Here is a 21969-nt window from a genome sequence, read left to right on the forward strand (position 1 = left end):
TTGTCGCCCAGACTGGAGTGCAACAGTGCAATCTTGGCTCACCGCAACCTCCGCCTCCTGGGTTCAAGCGATTCTCCTGCCTCAGCCTCCCAAGTAGCTGGGAATACAGGCATGTGCCACCACGCCCAACTAATTTTTATATGTTTAGTACAGACGGGGTTTCTCCATGTTGAGCAGGCTGGTCTCGAACTCCTGACCTCAGGTGATCCGCCCTCCTTGGCCTCCCAAAGTGCTGAGATTACAGGTGTGAGCCACCGTGCCCGGCCAAAATCCCCAATTCCATTGCAAGAAACCAACAGACTCAGGGAATCATACACACACACACACACACACACACACACACACACACTTTTTTTTCTATGTTGTATGAGAAAAAATCATTTAATTCTGTCACAAAATATTCTACATATGTTTTTAAAATTACAGTATTACTTCCCTGGAAAACTTCCTAAAAGAGGAAAAAAGCATCTATTTCCTATGTCTGTCATGCTAGAAGGAGGAGTGGCTTCTGATAGGAAAGCTAAGGTAGAATATCAATTGTGAGCTCTTTTGGAGTTAAGCAATTTGGACAGGGACTGCAACATCGTATATGTGCAATCCCTACCCTGGATCAGGGCAGTGCCTTGTCAGCTCCAGCCTGATATCATGGCCCTAGTAGCATATAAGCGGCATGGAGAAATCACACCGATGATCCTCCCACCTCAGCCTCCTGAGTGGCTGGGATTGCAGGTACCATCACCATGCCTGGCCTAGACCTGGCTGGGTTTTTTGTTTCTTTGTTGTTGCTGTGTGTTTTGTTGCTGTTCTGCTTTTTTTGTTTGTTCGTTTTTGAGACAAACTGGGTCTCACTCTGTCACCCAGGCAGAGTGAGAGGTACAGTGGTAAAATCTCAGCTCACTGCAGCTTCAACCTCCCCGGCTTCAGTGATCCTCCCACCTCAGCCTCTCGGGTAGCTGGCATCACAGGCACACACCACCATGCCCAGCTAATTTTTTGTGATTTTTGTAGAGACAGGATTTTGCCATGTGACCCAGGCTGGTTTCAAACTCTTCGGCTCAAGTGATTCACCTGCCTCAGCCTCCCAAAGTGCTGGGATTACAGGTGTGAGCCATCGCGTCGAGCCGACCTGGCTGTTTTGATTACTGACTCTGATCTTGAGCAGGTTATCTGAGTTTGCTGAGCCTGTTTCTCCACTTGTGAGATGGGAATAGTAGTATCTATTACTTATTATTTAAGGTAGTTGTGATGGTTTGAATTGTATCCCCCAAAAAGTAAGCTGAAGTCCTGACCCCGCAGTACCACTGACTTTGAACTTATTTGGAAGCAGGGTTGTTGCAGATGTAATTAGTTTAAGATGAGGTCACATTGAAGTAGGGTGGGTCCTTGGTCCAATATATCTAGTGTCCTTATAAGAAGAGGAAAGACAGCCATGTGAAGACACAGACACACAGTGAGAATGCCAGGTGACGACAAAGGCAGAGACTGAAGGGATGCCGCTGCGGCCCAGGAACGCCAAAGGTTGCCGACAACCACCAGAAGCCAGGAAGAGCCAAGGAAGGTTTCCCTCTGACGTGTCTCACAGGGAGCATGGCCCTAACTTGATTTTGAACTTCTAGCCTACAGACCTGTGAAACAATACACTTCTGTTGTTTTAAGCTCTGTTTGCCTAATTTCTTATGGCACTCCTAGTACATTAATATGGTGCTAGAGGCCTAATGTATGTATTTTTTGTGTGTGTTGGGTGGAGGGTGTAAGTGTACTTTAACTGTAGAGGAAACAGAACAAATCAAGTAGATAGGAAGAAAACAAAGCAACCTATCTTATGCATCTAAACCAAAAGTGTCCTCATTTCCTGTGGATCTGACCTTCCCAGTCACTCTGCTCCAGCACTGGCTCCTGGCTGTGGCTAGAACACCCCAGCTGCATTCCCTCCTTAGGGCCTTTGCACCCACTGCTTCCTCTACTTGGAACAGGCCCAGAGCCAACTCTTGACTTCCTGCCTTTCCTCAATGAGGCCCATTCTGCAATTTGCACTCCCAGCCCACTAAGAAACCTCCCTTGCTCTACTTTACTTTTTCTTTTCTCCATGTTCTCAGTGGATTCTAATATCCTCGTAACGTGTTTATTATGTGCAGTATTTATCATCTTTACTCATGCTAGAACATGAAGCTCCATGCACTGATGTGAACAAACTTCCAAAATAGTACCTAGTTCACTGTAGGTGCTTAAGAAAAAATTTTCTAAAAATCCATCATGCATTTTCAAATGACCACTTTAATTATTACAGAAGCTATATGTGTTCACTGTAAAACATTAGAAAAAAATTAAAAGCTTCAAACTCCCACCATCTAATAAAACCTCTCAAATTACAAGAAATCAGACTGACTTTTATCTTCTTTAAGTTACTCCCTAAGGGGTGCTGTCAATCCAAGAGAAATCTCATGGTAGAGGTAACACTCATCTTACAAAGCTTGGTATGTGAATTTAATGAAATAAAGTAACCAAATACTCAATACAATGCTTATCATAGCAACTAAGACAACTAATGAGTAGTTTTTATTAACAGGTAGTTATCATAATAGGTCATTGTTGATAGGTAGTTGTTATTTTATTTCCTTTGATCTTATATTTAACTTCCATCCCTTGCCACAACTTACAAAAATTAAGTGGCAGATATCTGCAGCCAAAAGAATGATATGATGCCATTTATTTATTTATTTAGAGACAGAGTCTTGCACTGTCACCCAGGCTGGAGTACAGTGGCGAGATCTCGGCTCACTGCAACCTCTGCCTCCCAGGTTCAAGCGATTCTCCTGCCTCAGCTTCCCGAGTAGCTGGGATTACAGGCACCTGCTACCACACCCAGCTAAGTTTTTGTATTTTTAGTAGAGATGGGGTTTCACCATGTTGGCCAGACTGGTCTTGAACTCCTGACCTTGTGATTTGCTCACCTTGGCCTCCCAAAGTGCTGAGATTACAGACATGAGCCAACACGCCCGGCTGATATGATGTTATTTTTACACGGGAGGCAGATGAGGAATGCCTCCCACTCCCAGCACTCAGAAGACAAAGTTCCCCAAACTCACAGGACCAAGCTCTGTGACTCAAAAGCAACATGAGACGCAAGGCCATTACCATAGAATTTTCTAATAGCAACAAAACAATGAACAATGATAACCCTTTTTTTTTTTTTTTTTTTGAGATGGAGTCTCGCTCTATTGCCCAGGCTGGAGTGCAGTGGCACAAACTTGGCTCACTGCAACTTCTGCCTCCTAAGTTCGAGCGATTCTCCTGCCTCAGCCTCCTGAGTAGCTGGGACTACAGGTGCCCACTATCACGCCTGATTGACTTTTGTATTTTTAGTAGAGATGGGTTTTAGCATGTCAGCCAGGCTGGTCTTGAACTCCTGACCTCAAGTGATCCGCCGGCCTCGGCCTCCCAAAGTGCTGGGATTACAGGTCTGAGCCACTGTACCTGGCTGATAACCACATTTTTGTATTACATGTCCTCTCCCATTTACAAAACCTTTTCCCATGAAACTTTATTTTATAGATGAAATAACTGGGGTTCAGAGAATTTAAGTCACTTGTCCAAGTTGACTCAGCTGGGAAGTAGAAGAGTTGGGAATGCAATTTAGGATTAGAAGATCACTGATGACAAGGATCACTTGTCCTGATATTCAGTAAAATACATACTATTTCTAGAATACCACTTAAAACAAATGAAACATTCCTTAACATTTTTTCCATAAGTTACTTCCCTCTCCATACTGTACGTAAAAGACTTACCTGTCTTAATAGCCACAGGTCCTTTTCTTGTTGGATGATTCTCCACCAAAATTTTCTCCTTGCAAAAGGAAAAATTCACCTTCAGCCGTAAATGTCAGGAAATGGGGTACATTGCTGAGAAAGCCTGGGAATCACTGCTCTTGTAAGCTGTTGAGAAAAAAACAAAACATCAAGAACTTTATGTCTTCAATCCTCTCTTGGGAAGCCTTTAAAACGAATCTCTTTTCCAATCCTTGGCAGAAGTTTGTACAAAAGAGGTTTCTTCCCCCTCCATGAGGCTTCCAATTAGGTTTAGTAATACTCGATTTGCACTGTTTAGCCAAAATTTACTATAGAGCTTTAAAAGCATTTATTATTAACTGTTCCCCCTTTTGAGAGGACTAAAAGAATCACATCCCTGAATACTGAGACTTCCATATGCTTACATATAGGGTTCTCACATTTATTATTCAGCTAGTTTAGCTAAAATTCAAGAAGCGAGAAGACACAAATCCAATTTAGTAGACAAGTGAAGGCAGTAATCATTAGGTTGTTTCCTAGTGAAGGCACCTTTTTACTCTAATACAAATCACAGAGTTAACTAGGTTAATGAACTCCCTGTGGGTAGCCAGTGAAACAATACCTTCTAAAGCTGCCTGAATGAAAACCAGGATGTAATGAATGTAGATTTCAGCTGGAACGGAGGTAGAAAATGTCCAAGAAACAACCTCAGATTAACACAGGCCCTTTGCAAAGCCCTGTGAAACAAGACAACATTCTGGGGCAACAATACAGGAAGAAGTCACTCCAAATCTCAGGATGGACATAAGTGTCAGGCCCTGATAGGGGTTGGCTTGTATGGGTTTAAAGAAGAATTCTCAGTTCTGGCTCTGAGGGACTAGCTTCCAGCAGACCAATTTCTCATTGAGTACAACTAGAACAGTTGGACAAAAGTTATTTTTAAAACTTGTTTAAAGGCTTTAGAGGACCACCAAGGCAGCCAGGACATGAGAGGCCATGATCTTAAGGGAGAAGAGAAATAAAATTGAAGCAAGTTAGACATTTTGTACCACTTTTCCTTTTGAGACACATACTGGTTTTTTAGGAAGCGCAGGGCAAAACTACTGAGAAAGCTAGCAGAAAGTGGATATTTAGAGGAACATAAAGTGAGTGGAACTTTTGCCCAACTTACAGGCTGAGGAGATCTCAGACAGAAGGGAAATGCAAAGAAATGAGCTCAACATTTTGCCTCTGTTAAACTCTGTAATAACTATGAAACATTTTTCAGAAGTGGTTGTATCATTTTACACTCCCATCAGTAATATATGAGAGTTCTAGTTTACACAATCTCATCAACATTTTCTTACAGAACTAGAAAAACAAGAACAAACCAAACCCAAAATTAGTAGATGGAGACAAATAATAAAGATCAGAGTATAAATAAATAAGATTGAGACAATAAACCACCAAAGATTAACGAAATTAAAAGTTGGCTTTTTAAAAAGATAAACAAAATTGACAAACCTTTACCCAAGCTAAGAAACAAAGAGAGAAGACTCAAATAAATAAAATCAGAGACAGAAAAGAAGGCATTACAACTGGTACCATGGAATAAAAAGGCTCATTAGAGACTATTATGAACAACTGTACAACAATAAATTGGAAAACCTAGATGAAATGGTTGCTCTCCTACATCCATGCAACCTACCAAGATTGAACAAATAGAGAACATGGACAAATAAAAAGTAACACAATTGAAGTAGCAATAAAAAGTCTCTCATTAGAGAAAGCCCAGAACCTGATGACTTCACTGAATTCTACCAAGCATTTAAAGAAAAACTAATACTAATCCTACTCAAACTGTTCCAACAAATTGGAAAGAAGGAAATACTTCCACACTTATTCTACAAGGTCCTCATTACCCTCATACCAAAACCAAAGACAAACAGAGATGCAAAAATCCTCAACAAAATACCATCAAACTGCAGTCAACATCACATTGAAATGATCATTTACCATGATCAGGTGGGATTCACCCCAGGGATGCAAAAATGGTTCAACATATGCAAATCAATACATCACATTAATAGAATAAAAGACAAAAACCATATGATGGTTTCAACAGATGCCTCCCGAAAAGCATTCAATGAAATTCAACATCCCTTTATGATAAAAATCCTCAAGAAACTGGGCATAAAAGGAACATGCCTCAATAAAAGCCACGTGTGTATGACAAACCCAAACCAAAAGATAGCATCACACTGAACCGGGGAAACTGAAAGCCTTTCCTTTAAGCTCTGGAACAAGACAAGGATGCCCAGTTTCACCACTTTTATTCAACATAGTACTGGAAGTCCTAGATAGAGCAATTAGACAAGAGAAGGAAATAAAGGGCATCCAAATTGAAAAGAAAGAAGTCAAATTGTACTTGTTTGCAGATGACATTATCTTATATTTAGAAAAACTTAAAGGCTCTATAAAAAACCAAAACTGTTAGAACTGATAAATTCAGTAAGGTTGCAGAATACAAAATTAACATACAAAAATCAGTAGTACTTCTATATGCCAACAGCCAACAATCTGGAAAAGAAATCTAGAAAGTAATCTCGTTTACAAAACCTACAAAAAGAACACCTAGGAATAAATTTAACCAAAGAATTAAAAGATCTCTACAATGAAAACTATAAAACACTAATGAAAGAAATTGGGCTGGGCGCGGTGGCTCGCACCTGTAATCCCAGCATTTTGGGAAGCCGAGGCGGGCAGATCACGAGGTCAGGAGATCAAGACCATCCTGGCTAACATGGTGAAACCCCATCTCTACTAAAAATACAAAAACAAAAAAATTAGCCTGGTGTGGTAGTGGGTGCCTGTAGTCCCAGCTACTTGGGAGGCTGAGGTGGGAGAACGGCGCGAACCTGGGAGGTGGAGCTTGCAGTCAGCCGAGATCGAGCCACTGCATTTCAGCCTGGGCGAGAGAGTGAGACTCCACCTCAAAAAAAAAAAAAAAAAAAAAAAAAAGAAAGAAATTGGAAGGATATTCCATGCTCATAGTTTGAAATAATTAATATTGTTAAGTGCCCATACTACATAATGTGATCTATAGATTCAATGAAATCCCTATCAAAATGCCAATGACATTCTTCAGAGAAATAAAAAATGCAATGCTAAAATTCGTATGGAAACACAAAAGATCCCGAATAGCCAAAGAAAAAACTAAGCAAAAGGAACAAAGCTGGAGTCATCATACTACCTTATTTCAAAATATACTACAAAGCTATAATAACTAAAATAGTATGGTACAGGTTTAAAACAGACACAGACCAATGGAACAGAATAGAGAATCCAGAAATGAATTCACACTTTTATAACCAAATAATTTTCAACAAAGGCACCAAGAACATACACTGGGGAGAAAACAGTCTCTTCAATAAATGATGCTGGGAAAACTGGATATCCATATACAGAATAAAAAAACCAGATCTCTATATTTCACCATATACAAACATTAAATAAAAATGAATTAAAGATTAAACGTAAGATCTGAATTGATGAAACTACTACAAGAAAACATTGGGGAAATGCTTCAGGACATTGGCCTGCACAAAGATTCATTGATTAAGACCTCAAAGGCACAGGCAACCAAAGCAAAAATTAACAATTGGGATTACACTGAGCTAAAAAGCTTCTGCATAGAGATGAAAGCAACAAATGAAGAGACAACACAGGAGAAAACATTTGCAAAGTATCCATCTGACGAGGGATTAATAACCAGAATATATAAAGAACTCAAACAACTCAATAGCAAAAGACAAATAGTTTGATTTAAAAATGGCAAATGAGGATGCCCTGTTTGGGTACCCTGATGTGATTATTATGTACTGCATGCCTGCATTAAAACATCTCATGTAACTCATAACTACATACCAACAAATATTTTTTAAATTTTTTAAAAATAAAAAACAGAACTGCTAAAAAAAAAACCCTGAATTAAATTAAAATGGCAAAAGACATCCAAGTGGCAAGTAGGTATATGAAAAAATGCTCAATATCATTAATCATCTGGGAAATGCAAATCAAAAACCACAATGAGATACTATCTCACACCAGTTAAAACTGCTATTAACAAAAAGATAGGAAGTAACATGCTGGCAAGGATGCAGAGAAAGGAGAATGTTTGTACACTGTTGGTGGGAATGTAAATTAGTACAACCACTATGGAGAACAGTATGGAGGTTCCTCAAAAAACTAAGAAGAGAACTACCATATGATCCAGCAATCTCACTGCTGCATATGTTAATATATCCAAAAATACATCAGTGTGTAAAACAGATATGTGTATGTTATGGTTTGGCTCTGTGTCCCCACTCAAATCTCATGTTAAATTATAATCCCCACTTGTCAGGGGAGGGGCCTGGTAGGAGGTGACTGGATCATGGGGATGGATTTCCCCCATGCTGTTCTCATGATAGTGAGTGAATTCTCACAAGATCTGATGGTTTAAAAGTGTGGCACTTTCCCGCCTCGCTCTTTCTCTCCTGCCACCATGTAAGACATGCCTTGCTTCCCCTTCACCTTCTGTCATGATTGTAAATTTCCTGAGGCCTCCCAATCATGCTTCTTGTTAAGCCTGTGGAACTGTGAGTCTATTAAACCTCTTTTCTTCATAAATTACCTCGTCTCAGATAGTTCTTTATATCAGTATGAAAACAGAATAATACACTGTACTCCCATGTTTACTGCAGCACTATTCACACAATAGCCAAGATACAGAATCATCCTAAGTGCCCATCACCAGATGAATGGATAAAGAATATGTGTTATATATACACACAATGGAATATTACTTAGCCATAAAAAATGAAATCCTGTCACTTGCAGCAACATGGATAGAACTAGGCATTAGGTTAAGTGAAATATGCGAGACACAGAGAGGCAAATATCACATTCTCACTTACATGTGGGATTTAAAAAATTGATCTCATGTTCATAGAGAGGAGAATGATAGTTATCAGAGGCTAAGAAGGGAAGCAGAGAGAGGGGGATGAAGAGGAGTTGATTAATGGATACAAAAATATAGTTAGATAGAAAGAATAAGTGTTCAATAGCATAATAGGGCAACTTAGTTAACAATAATTTATTGTATATATGAAAATAGCTGGAAGACAAAGTTCCAGTTCTTCGAAGTAGCTTCAAAGAACTGATAAAGGTCTGAGGTGATGGATATGCCAGTTACCCAGATTTGATCATTACACATTATATGCTTGTATCAAAATGTCCCATGTACCCCATAAATATGTGCAACTATTACGTATCCATAAAAAAATTTAAAAATCAAAAAAAGAAGCATGCTTTTAAAAAAATGGACTTTAGTTTGAACCATTGTAGTGTGAATCCTACAACTCAGTAACAAAGACAAACAACCCAATTAATTTAATAGACAAAGGATTTGTATAAATATTTCTCCAAAGAAGATACATCAATGCCAAATTAGCGTATGACAAGTTGCTCTATGTCACAAATTATTAGGGAAATACAAATCAAAAGTATGATGAGATACCACCTCACACCCACCAGGATGGCCATTATCAAAGATATAGAAAATAACAAGTGTTGGCGAGGATGCAGAAAAATTGAAGCCCTTCTTGTACCCTGTTGGTAGGAATGTAAAATGGTACAGTGGACACAAAAAACACTATGGTGTCTGTAAAAACATTTAAAATAAAATGACCACATGATATAGCAATTCCACTTCTGGGCATATATGCAAAAGAAGTTAAAGCAAATAAAATTTTACCAATTATTACAAATAAATTTTAACAAGTGGGCAAATTGACAAATACAGAATCCATAAATAATGAGCTTTGACTGTATGTCTATGTATGATTTCAAGTCTGAAATCCAGTTTTCCTTTCTTCAGTTTCTTCTCATTTAGACAAAGTAGGAATGATGAAGCTCTAAACATTTAATATAGTGAGGTGTCAGCTAAACTGAAGTAGCTTCATGGAAACCAATTTACTGATGAGGTAGCCATTTACAACTTGTTTTTTGTTGAACACTCATATTTGGAGTTCAACACCCATCTCTATTCATTTCTTTTCTCATATCCTCAGGGAGAACTTTACAGAACATCTGAAATGTTAACAATTTGTAATTCAAGAATGAATATATCTGGGCACTTTTTCAAATACAAGAACAAAATCAGCAAGAATGAGGCAATGTATGTTCTGAAGGAGAAGGAAGAGCAATGTGATCCTCAGTGAACTCAGAGCATGTATACTCAAAGGTAAACTTCTTTGACTTTTTCCATTTGCTATGGCTGTGTTTAGGATGTTTCACAGCTCCTGCTGTCTGCAGGGTCACCCAAAAAACAAGTGCTAAGAGAAAGTCGCCTGCATTTCAAATTTTCAGTCCAGCAGTCAGAAAGGCTGGGTGTTGGCCAGGTGTGGTGGCTCATGCCTGTAATCCCTACACTTTGGGAGGCCGAGGCGGGTGGATCACCTGAGGTCGGGAGTTCGAGACCAGCCTGACCAACATGGAGAAACCCTGTCTCTACTAAAAATACAAAATTAGGCGAGGCACAGTGGCTCATGCCTGCAATCCCAGCACTTTGGGAGGCTGAGGAGGGCAGATCATGAGGTCAGGAGATCGAGACCATCCTGGCCAACGTGGTTAAAACCCTGTCTCTACTAAAAATAGAAAAATGACCTGGGTGTGGTGGCACGTACCTGTAGTCTCAGCTGCTCAGGAGGCTGAGGCAAGAGAATTGTTTGAACCCAGGAGGCGGAGGTTGCAGTGAGCCGAGATCACGCCACCGCACTCCAGCCTGGTAACAGAGCGAGACTCCATCTCAAAAAAATAAAATTAGCTGGGCATGGTGGCACATGCCTGTAATCCCAGCTACTCAGGAGGCTAAGGCAGGCGAATTGCTTGAACCCAGGAGGCAGGGGTTGTGGTGAGCTGCGATCACGCCATTGCACACCAGCCTGGGCAACAAGAGTGAAACTCTGTCTTAAAAAAAAAGAAAGGCTGGGTGTTAGAACCACATCTCCAAGATTCGTTTACTTCTGCAAGTCATGATGTCTGTGACCTGGCACTTGAGAACAGATTGTCACAGATAAAATACAGCTGAATTACTGAAAAGGTTTCTGCCCAGCAGTGGTAACTGTGCTGCTTGCTGTTTCCCACCAGGCAGAATTAGGTTCCTATCAAGATGGTTTCAGTTTTTCAGGCAAATACAATGTGGTCACTTTGAGCAGTGTCTTCTCAGCCCATTCTCAATAGCAATTGGCAAAAGAAGTGGTTTTAGTGGACCTAAATATTGATACTATCTTCCTTTTATTCCTCTAAGACTCCCCACCTAACAAAAGGGTACTGCAGGAATGATCCGAACTTTGGGACAGGAGACCCATTTCCCATCTTGGCTAGATTTAAAGTTATATTGTAAAGTTGAAGAAAAAAAAAAAAAAAAAACCCTCAAAAGATACCTCCATGCACTAGCAGGAGTACAGAAATTCTGTTCCTCCATCTCCTGCCTTCCCCAGCCTCTTCCCCAACAGAACTTCCAGGAACATGCAGGTGCAACAGACCTCCTTAAAGCTGTATGGTTGGAGCTATAAAGGTGGAAAATTTGAAACCATGAGCATGTGGAAACATCTTCACAGGTGCCTTACCCACAGGACAGAGGCAGGCATATGGTTGAAATTCCCCACCACCACCACTAGATCTTATAATTTTCTACTGTTTGTCTGTGCAGGGAACATTTCTTAGCTAAGCTACAAGTGTTGGTAGTCTGTAAGCTTACCATTATTCATCATTATTTATCTTCTTCCCTTCGTTGTTAAACTTCAGAGGCGAATTGCCCATACTTGTTATCTCCACCATCTCAGCATGGTTCACTCCTTTACCCCCCACCTCACTCTTGATCTGATCATTCTATTCAAATTGCACTTTTTCAAAGCCACCAATAACCTGTGAATCCCAAAATAAAAACGGTTGCTCAGTTTGCATTTGTCTTGACACCCACCAGTCTCTGATCTACAGCCCCCCTAATCTATCATGCTGCTAACTGGACAACACTACTTGAAACTGTTGCTTTAGTTTCTTTGATACTGTGTCTTCCTGGTTGCTTTTAACACTACATTCTCTTTTGCTCCTCCACTGATAAATATTCACAGCAAGTATCTGTTTCTCATCAGCTACAATGACCATAGCCTTTCTTTTCTTTTTTTTAATTATACTTTAAGTTCTAGGGTACATGAGTACAACCTGCAGGTTTGTTACATATGTATACATGTGCCATGTTGGTGTGCTGCACCCATTAACTCATCATATAATGACCATGATCTTTGTAAGACTATCTGTCATTCTGCTTTTTCATTCTCTGTCATTTTTCCTGCCTGATTAGTTTTTTAAAAATCATGTTTCTTTTTTTGAATGTCCCTTTAATCTGTCACCACCGTGACCCAGAATCTCACCTACTCATGTCTGACTTGCTGCAACATCCTATTATTTAGTTTGTCTGCCTCTGTTGAACCCTAAATATTATTGCCAGATTAATTCGGCAAATTTTCCTTGCGTTAAATTACTATTTACAAAACACACGATGACTCCCCATTATTCACATAATAGTTTCTTGAGAGATAGGGTCTCATTCTGTTGCCCAGTCTGGAGTGCAGTGGCACAATCACAGATCACTGTAACCTCGAGCTCCTGGGCTCAAGTGATCCTCCCACCTCAGCCTCAAGCTGGGACTACTACAGGCACACACCACCACATCGGGCTAATTTTTAATTTTTTGTAGAGACAGGGTCTCGCTATGCTGTCAAGGCTAGTCTCAAACTCCTGGCCTCAAGCAACCCTCCCTTCTCCCCCTCCCCAAAGTGCTGAGATTACAGGTGCAAACCACTGTGCCCAGTCTATTCACAGAATAAATGTCTGAGTCTGCCATTCAAGTTCCCCTACAGTCTAGCCCCTCTTTACCTAGCCGAGATTTTCTATACCCAATACCAAAAGTATATAAAATGACTATACCAAAAGTATCCAAAATGATACCCAGATATCTAAGCCTCCCTATTATCAATGAGCAGCACAGAGAACCCTTGGTTTTCCCTAGACCTTCCACTTAACATTGCCAATACCACTGCGGTTCATGGTTCCCAATCCCAACAGAGCAACTGAACATGTATCATCCCTTCAATGAACCTGCGCTCTTCAGAGTACCCACTCTTCAGAGCTATGTGGATTCTACCAGGATTACTCCACTCAAACCAGAAGGCATGTGACAGGTAGGTATTGGCAAGCCAAGAAATGAAGGGTCCTCTGTGTGTGTGATGTTGGCATTCGAATGTTATTCCATTACAGGGGATGGAGGAGGAAGAGGAGGAAGGAAAAAGGAGGATTTGTTGTTGTTGTTGTTATTGTTGTTATTGTTGTTGTTATTGTTGTTATTGTTGTTCTGCTGCTCAGTGAAAGTACAAACAGAACCTAACAAACTGAACTCATTCAGTTCTTTTCAGTAAAGTAGCTCACCAGATAAAATACCCCTGGTGGTTGCTTGAATTAGAGATGAGTAAACTGATCTGCTTCTTTACTTTCAACTTCTCAAAGGCAGTTGTTCACAAGCACATCTTAGGAAACAAACTCATCTCCGTGACTCTTGGCTGCAGAATAAATTGCTAATGATTAACAATACTCTTAATGAGTCAGTCACCAGTGCCTGTAATCCCAGCACTTTGGGAGGCCAAGGCAGGTGGATGGCTTGAGCTCAGGAGTTCAAGACCAGCCTGAGCAACATGGCAAAACCCCATCTTTACAGAAAAATACAAAAACTAGCTGAGTGTGGTGGTGTTCACCTGCAGTCCCAGCTACTTAGGAGGCTGTGGTGGGAAGACTGCTTGAGCCTAGGAGGTGGAGGCACCATCAGCCAAGATAGCACCACTGCACTCCAGCCTGGGTAACAGAGCCAGACCCTGTCTCAAAACAAAACCAATACTCTTAAAGGAAAATCTAAAGTTCAGGCATGAAAAGATAGGCCTGGCATGGGTTCATGAACCTGTTCACCGGGCATGGGAGGTAAACGGACCACCAAGGAGCCTTTCCTTTTGAGAGTACTATTCCCCGAGCTAATGCTAGAAACTCAAGGCTCCTGATTAGATGATAAAAATTATTTATACTTTAGATACGATGCTTGTTCCCAAAACTGTAACCATATGGCCTTCTATATGGAACTTTCTTGAATTTCCATTCTCATATTTTCTTTTCCTCTAAATCAGCTCATCTCTAGTCTCCTTTGTTGGGATTTCAGAATACAGTAGAGATTCTTCCCTGATTTAGCTACAAAGAAACAACTTACTTACTATTTGTTTGTTCTCTAGCAGTGAGAACAGATTTCCACTGATCCCTCCACAACTCAGCCCCTAATGAATCTTACCCATTTCAGGAATGCCTTTGTAGTGAGCCCCATCAACACAGGTATTCCGTAACCTTAAGTAATGTGACTCGTTTAATATATCGGTTTGTGAAGTTTGTTGCTGAATTGCTGACAACTTTTTTCTATGGAAGCTATGTGATAAACGGTCATTAGGTTCTCAGGCTAGCTCTCATGCCCATTCATCTATTCATCCATAGTACCAAAGCAGTAGTATGAAGGGGGAAAATCTTTCTGCATTCCTGAATCCCCTTGACCTAAAGGTAGGAAGGGAATGAATGGTTCCAATTTCTTTGTGTCTTTGTGTCTTTCCAGGGATCCTTTGCATATACAACTATAGTTTTATATATATAAATTTATATTATATATGTAGTTACATAGTTATACATAATTATATATAGTTGAATATGCAAATAATATTATATATATCAATCAATGAATAAAAAGATAAATAAAATGATCTATATGTGAATACTGTTAAGCCTTTATTTTTACTTCTTTTAATGAGACTCATTTTATGAGACCAGCATAATCCTAATATCAAAAACAAAGACATTGTAAGAAAGCTAGAGAGCAATATTCCTTATGGACATAAATGCAAGCATTAAGTTAAAAATTAGTAATTTGAATTCTGTAATATGGTAAAAGGATAATACATTATGTCCAAGTGGTGCTTATCCCAGGAATGCAAGGTCGGTTCACAATCAGAGTAATTTACAATATTAAAGACAAAAAGAAGAAAAAAAATCGTAAAGAGATGCAGAAAAAACATTTAACAAAAATCAACACCCTTTTCTAATAAAAATGATTTAAAAACTGGGAATACAAGACAGTTTCCTCAACCTGATAAAGAGCATCTATGAAAAACTTACAGCTAACATCCTACTTGATAAAAGGCTGAATGATCTCCTCTCAAGATTGGCAACACAGCAAAAATGTCTACACTCACTACTTCTCTTTAACATTGTGGTAGAGGTCATAGTCAGTGAAACAGACAAGAAAGAGAAATAAAAGTCATACAGATTGGAAAAGAAAAAGTAAAACCATCTTTATACACAGACAACATGATAATCTATGTAGAAAATCCTGAAGAATCTATCAAAGGTAACGAGAAGTAATATGTGAGTTTCCCAAGGTTTTAGGATACTAGATCAATAAATAAAAATCAACTGACTTATTTCATTTAGCATAATTTCCTCAAGGTTCATCCATGTTGCGTGTTGTAGGATTTCCTTCTCTTTTAAGGCTGAATAATATTACTGTGTATACATATGTCACATTTTTTAAGTCCATTCATCTGTTGGTGAATACTTAGGTTGTTTCCACATATTGGCTTTGTGAATAGTCTATTCAGACTTCGAAAAGAGGGAAATCCTATCATTTTTGACAACTTGAATGAAATTAGAGGACCTTATGTTAAATGAAAGAAAGTAGGCACAGAAAGACAAATACCACCTATTATTGCTTACATGCGGAATCTAACATGATCCAAATTATAGAAGCAGCGAGCACAATGGTGGTTACCAGAGGCTAGGGAGAGGAGCTAACAGGGAGATGCTGGTCAAAGGGCACAAAATTTCAGTTAGACAGGAAGAACAAATGGTATTTGAGATGATGATATGTTAATTAGCTTGATTCAACCATGCCACATTGTATACATATATCACAGCAACACTTTATAGCCCATACATATATACAATTATAATTTGTCAATATCCAGTTTAAGAAGTTAGATACACATTGTCCTACACATTTCTGTTTTCTCTTAAAACAACTTGGAGATCTGTTGCATATCAGCACAATGTGGATCTGTCACATGCTTTTTAATAGCTCTATAGATATAACACAGCTTTTTTGAAAAAAATACTTATAACTCTATTGATAATTTTATAAATTGTATAATAAAGGTAAATTTAAAATTTCCTTTTCTCATTATAAAAGTAGTAAATAACAATCACAAAAGAAAAATCAAGAAGTGAAAAATATTACCCACAATCCCACTAAAACTTTGTCAGTATAGTTTTTTCAAGACAGTGTTCTTGGAGTCTGATGGATGGACATTCACACCAGAATCACCTCAGGTGCCTGTCAGATGAGCAGATTTCAGAGCACTGTCCCATACTTATTGTCAGAATTTCTGAGTATGGTGCGTTATTCAGTATTGTAAGATTCACAAATGAAGTCTGAAAACTGTAGATGAAGACCCTTTTTTCTGCCTTAAAAAGTTTTCATTCTAACTGGTGTGAGATGGTATCTCATTGTGGTTTTGATTTGCATTTCTCTGATGGCCAGTGATGATGAGCATTTTTTCATGTGTCTGTTGGCTGTATGCATGTCTTCTTCTGAGAAATGTCTGTTCATATCCTTTGCCCACTTTTTGATGGGGTTGTTTGTTTTTTTCTTGTAAATTTGTTTGAATTCTTTGTAGGTTCTGGATATTAGCCCTTTGTCATATGAGTAGATTGCAAAAATTTTCTCCCATTCTGTAGGTTGCCTATTCACTCTGATGGTTGTTTCTTTTGCTGTGCAGAAGCTCTTTAGTTGAATTAGATACCATTTGTCAATTTTGGCTTTTGTTGCCGTTGCTTTTGGTGTATTAGACATGAAGTCGTTGCCCATGCCTATGTTCTGAATGGTATTACCTAGGTTTTCTTTTAGGGTTTTTACGGTATTAGGTCTAACACTTAAGTCAGAATGGCAATCATTAAAAAGTCAGGAAACAACAGATGCTGGAGAGGATGTGGAGAAATAGGAACACTTTTACACTGTTGGTGGGATTGTAAACTAGTTCAACCATTATGGAAAACAGTATGGCGACTCCTCAAGGATCTAGAACTAGAAGTACCATATGACCCAGCCATCCCATTACTGGGTATATACCCAAAGGATTATAAATCATGCTGCTATAAAGACACATGCACACGTATGTTCATCGTGGCACTATTCACAACAGCAAAGACTTGGAATCAACCCAAATGTCCATCAGTGACAGACTGGATTAAGAAAACGTGGCACATATACACCATGGAATACTATGCAGTCACAAAAAAGGATGAGTTTGGGTCCTTTCTAGGGACATGGATGCAGCTGGAAACCATCATTCTCAGCAAACTATCACAAGAACAGAAAACCAAACACCGCATGTTCTCACTCATAGGTGGGAACTGAACAACGAGATCACTTGGACTCAGGAAGGGGAATATCACACACCGGAGCCTATTATGGGGAGCGGGGAGCGGGGAGGGATTGCATTGGGAGTTATACCTGATGTAAATGACAAGTTGATGGGTGCTGACGAGTTGATGGGTGCAGCACACCATCATGGCATAAGTATACATATGTAACAAACCTGCACGTTATGCACATGTACCCTAGAACTTAAAGTATAATAATAATTTTTTAAAAAGGTTTTCATTATATTTTACATGCAATGCTGCATTCTTCCTTTAAAAAAAATTTTTTACAGCTAATGGTTTGTATTTCTCCATGCTACTAAATTGTCCTTGCTACTATCATTTTAATTGCCTGTGTAATACTCCACTAAATGTTTCTCTTTTTTTTGGCAGGGGGGTCTCTCTCTGTGTCACACAGGCTGGAGTGCAGTGGTGCGGCTCACTGCAACCTCCGCCTCCTAGGTTTAAGTGATTCTTCTGTCTCAGCCTCCCGAGTTGCTGGAATTACAGGCATGCGCCACCACACCCGGCTAATTTTGTATTTTTAGTAGACATGGGGTTTCACCATGTTGGGCAGGCTGGTCTCAAACTCCTGACCTCAGGTGATTCACCCACCTCGGCGTCCCAAAATGCTGGGATTACAGGCTTAAGCCACCATACCCAGCCAAATGAGTATTTTTTAATTTACTTATCTGTTCATTTAGGATCTTTCCATTGTATTCATTTTTTAAAATACCACTGCAACAAATACCTTTGCTGCACATAACTTTTTCCATATTTTGAACTACTTCCAAAAGATAAAATCATATAAGTGAAAAGACTAGGTTAAAATAAATAAATATGGTTAAGGCTCAGAATGCAAACTGCCTTCCAAACTATATTAATTTATATTTCCAGCTGCGTACAGTGGCTCACACCTGTAATCTGAGAGCTAAGAAGGGAGGATCGCTTGAGGCTGGGAGTTCAAGATCAGCCAGGGAAACAGAAAAAACCCATCTTTACAACAAAAAAATCGTTTTATTAGTTAGGTGTGGTGTTGTGTGCCTACGGTCCTATCTACTCTGGAGGTTGAGAAAGGAGCACTGCTTAAGCCCAAGAGTTCCAGGCTACAGTAAGCTATAATTGTGCTACTACACTGCAGCCTGGGCTGCATGTATAAGAGATTGAGACCCTGTCTCTTATAAAACAAATTCAATTTCCACTAGCAATGAATTAGTTTTTGCTGTCTCCATGCGAACTCTTTGCTTGCTAATTTAATCAGCAAAATATTATTTTTTAATTTCTTTGACTGTAAGGTAAACATTTTTCTATATGTATGTTAATCAGCATTTCTTTTTTGGTAAATTATTATTGTTATTTGACTTTTTTTCCCATGAAGTAACTGTTTCTACATAAATAGGATAGCTTTATTTAACCTTAAAGTTATTCCCTAAGGCATGAAGTATGAGATTCTGGGTCGCTTCAAGGTACAGCCTTCTGGCTGACTGGCACACGGCTCAGAGAGCCAATGGAGCTAAAAGCATGGACTTAGCAGTAATCTGCTGCATACTAACTGTGTGTCCTTGGGTAAGTTACTTAAATCTTAGTGCTTCAGCTTCCTCACCTTTAAATGGCAATGGTGATAATCATGATTAATAATCAGTCAAAGGTTGCTTGGATTGAGTGAGTCAGTACACATAGCACCTGGCACACAGTAAGCTTAAGCACTTAATAAATGAGAGCTGTTAGCCATCCTGTAGATGTGAGCTCCAGAGGAGCAGGGATTGCTGTTTGTTGCTGCTAGGCCAGTGCCCAGCTGAGAACAGACTCTCAGTGGATGTTCTTTAAATGACTAGGCCAAGAAACATTATTGAAGGCAGTAATGTGTCTGCTACAGTGCCTGCAGTATGCACCTTTCATTTTCCTAGGCAGTTGGAGGTAAAGATGCCGGTGGGTCAGACTGACAATGGCAGAAAGTGATAAAATTCACCTGAACTTCCTTAATACAGTGAAACAAGAGCTGCTCTGGAGTCTGCAAAGAATAGCCAGAAACTGCCATCTGGGTCAGGACATTCCAATGGCCCAAGTTGTTTCTCTTTCCTCCCACCTGATTTCAGAGATCAGTCCTGCCCAGATGTTCTCACTAGGTTTGTCTTTGAAAGGAAACAAATGGAGGACTCTGAACCAAATTGCATTCAGAATTTAACCTGAAGAGCAATTTATTAGAACCTTTTAGGTCGACTCTCCATTTATCTTTGCCTGAGAAACTCTGTAACAGTTTTGATCAGGCTTACTGAAGTATAACTTACCACCCTTTTTATGTATACAGTTCACGTACATGCACAATAATGTCACCACACTGCAATCAAGGTATAAACCATTTCCATCACTCCAAAAAGTTCCCTCATACTCCTTCTGTAGTCAATCCCATCCTCCATCCCCAACCTCTGGTACCCGTTGATCTGATTTCTGTCCTTATAGTTTTGCTCTCTCCCAAATGTCACACACATGAAATCATATAGTATGGCTGCCTTTTGTGCCCAGCTTCTTGGACTCCACCTAATGCTACGGAGATTCTTCCATGTTGCACATATCAGCAGCTCACTCCTTTTTATTTCTGAGTTTACAGTGCTTTGAGCAATTAAAAATTATCTCCTGTACCAGCAAAAGTATATGTCTGAAGCTTCCTATTTTTATAGAAGCTCTACGAGTGTCAGAATGCCCACTAGATACAAAGGCCAGGCAGTGGCTCACACCTGTAATCCCAGCACTTTGGGAGGTTAAGGTGGATGGATCACTGGTAGCTAGGAGTTCGAGACCAGCCTGGGCAACATGGTGAAACCCTGCCTCTACTAAAAATGCAAAAAACTTATCTGGGCATGGTGGCATGGGCCTGCAATCTCAGCTACTTGGGAAGCTGAGGCATGATAATCATTTGAACACAGGAGGTGGAGGTTGCAGTGAGCCGAGATTGTGCCATGGCACTCCAGTTTGGGTGAAGAGTGAGACTGTCTCAAAAAAAAAAAAAAAAAAAAAAAGATACACACAAAGAACCTGCATAACTTAGAAAATAACAGAAAGACATCATGGATTTGTAACTTGCTGAGTGCATATTGCAGCGTTCCTGAATTATACAGATATCTTTTCTCATTGTATTAAGAAATAAAAATGTAAAAGCAATTTGGTCCCATTAGGAAATATCATAAAACAAAACTTTTAAAAGTGCTTCATAAAAATAAAATGAAGCAATCAAACTAGATAAAAATTGTTACTTTTTTTTAAACATAAGGGGACTCTACATGAACAAAGGATAGATTGGTTTATTTACTCATCTCCTTTGAGATTGTTAAAGGACAAGCATCAATTTCACATTACAAATGATATTCAGTTGAGTAAATCAAAATGTTTTACACAAACCATCTCATCAATCTGCACATCTGTGCTGTATGAGGAAAAATATTATGTATCGATATTTTTAGCTTTTTTTTAAAAGACAGGGTCTCACTATGTTGCCCAGGCTGAATATTTATAGCTTTAAAATTGAGTCATTGTCAGAGGTTAAATGTCTTACTCTATATTTTTCTCTCCTTGGAACGTCTTGAAGGCAGAGACTCATTTTCCTCATCTACCTGGCACAGAGAAGATGCTCATGAGGCATCTCCTAAGGCTGAAAGAGGTCGCAGAATAGCATGGGGGTGAAGAGGCCATGCCCCAGAGCAGAGTCGGCAGATCACAGCCCATTGATCACATCTTGCCCACAGCCTATTTTTGCAAGCAAGATTTTACTGATGACAGCCATGCCCATTCATTAAAGTAATGTCTACACTGCTTTTCCTCTGCAACAGCAGAACTGAGTACTTGTATCAGAGACCACTTGGCCCAAAAGCCTAAAACATTTACCATCTGGCCCTTTACAGAAGAAGTTTGCCAATCCCTATCTCTAAGGCAGAGCACTCTACCCCGACCAACACATTAAACAACATTTTGGCTGATTATTTCTAAATTGTAAACTGTTGCTAGAATTTAAACTCCTTGACAGGTGGGATGTTGAATGCTTCATCTTTGTTGTCCCCCACTGTGAAAAGCACAGTACAAAACCTTGGACAAGGCAGGCTTCAATAATTATATGCTACAATGGAAAGTGAAGTTGTACCAGGTGGACTGATTTAGTGAATGATTTATCTGTATTAGCCTTGGCTCTTAACTACTTACTTGTTTCAAAGGATATTATGAAAAAGAAAGAATTGTGAAAGTTAAATCCAAATGATTCAATTTAAAAATTCAAGCCCATCCAGGCATGGTGGCTCATGCTTATAATCCCAGCACTTTGGAAGGCCAAGGTGGGAGGATCGCTTGAGACCAAGAGTTCAAGACCAGCCCGGGCAACATAGCCAGACCCCCATTTCTTAAATAAATTAAAACAAACAAACAAACAACAACAACAAAAACCAAGAATTCGCAGGGGCATGGTGGTGCACATCTATAGTCCTAGCTACTTGGGAAGGTGAGGCAAGAGAATCCCTTGAGCCCAGGAGTTTGAGGTTACAGGGAGCTATGATTGTACTCCTGCACTCCAGCCTGTGCAACAAAGTGAGTCCCTGTTTCTAAAAATAATAATAAT

At 39.5% G+C, this 21969-nt stretch overlaps 1 protein-coding gene across 2 annotated transcripts in view; it reads right to left on the bottom strand.

Moving 5' to 3' along the window:
- Positions 1-21969, bottom strand: part of CRACD (capping protein inhibiting regulator of actin dynamics) — a 280229-nt gene that overhangs the window by 145604 nt on the left and 112656 nt on the right. For both annotated transcript variants that reach the window (XM_015138665.3, XM_015138663.3), the window contains exon 2: positions 3789-3935. The gene's annotated coding sequence lies outside the window, so the exon portion shown is untranslated. The remainder of the gene's footprint in view (positions 1-3788; positions 3936-21969) is intronic.

This window comes from Macaca mulatta, chromosome 5 (genome assembly GCF_049350105.2).
Source record: "Macaca mulatta isolate MMU2019108-1 chromosome 5, T2T-MMU8v2.0, whole genome shotgun sequence".
Classification (NCBI taxonomy): domain Eukaryota; kingdom Metazoa; phylum Chordata; class Mammalia; order Primates; family Cercopithecidae; genus Macaca; species Macaca mulatta.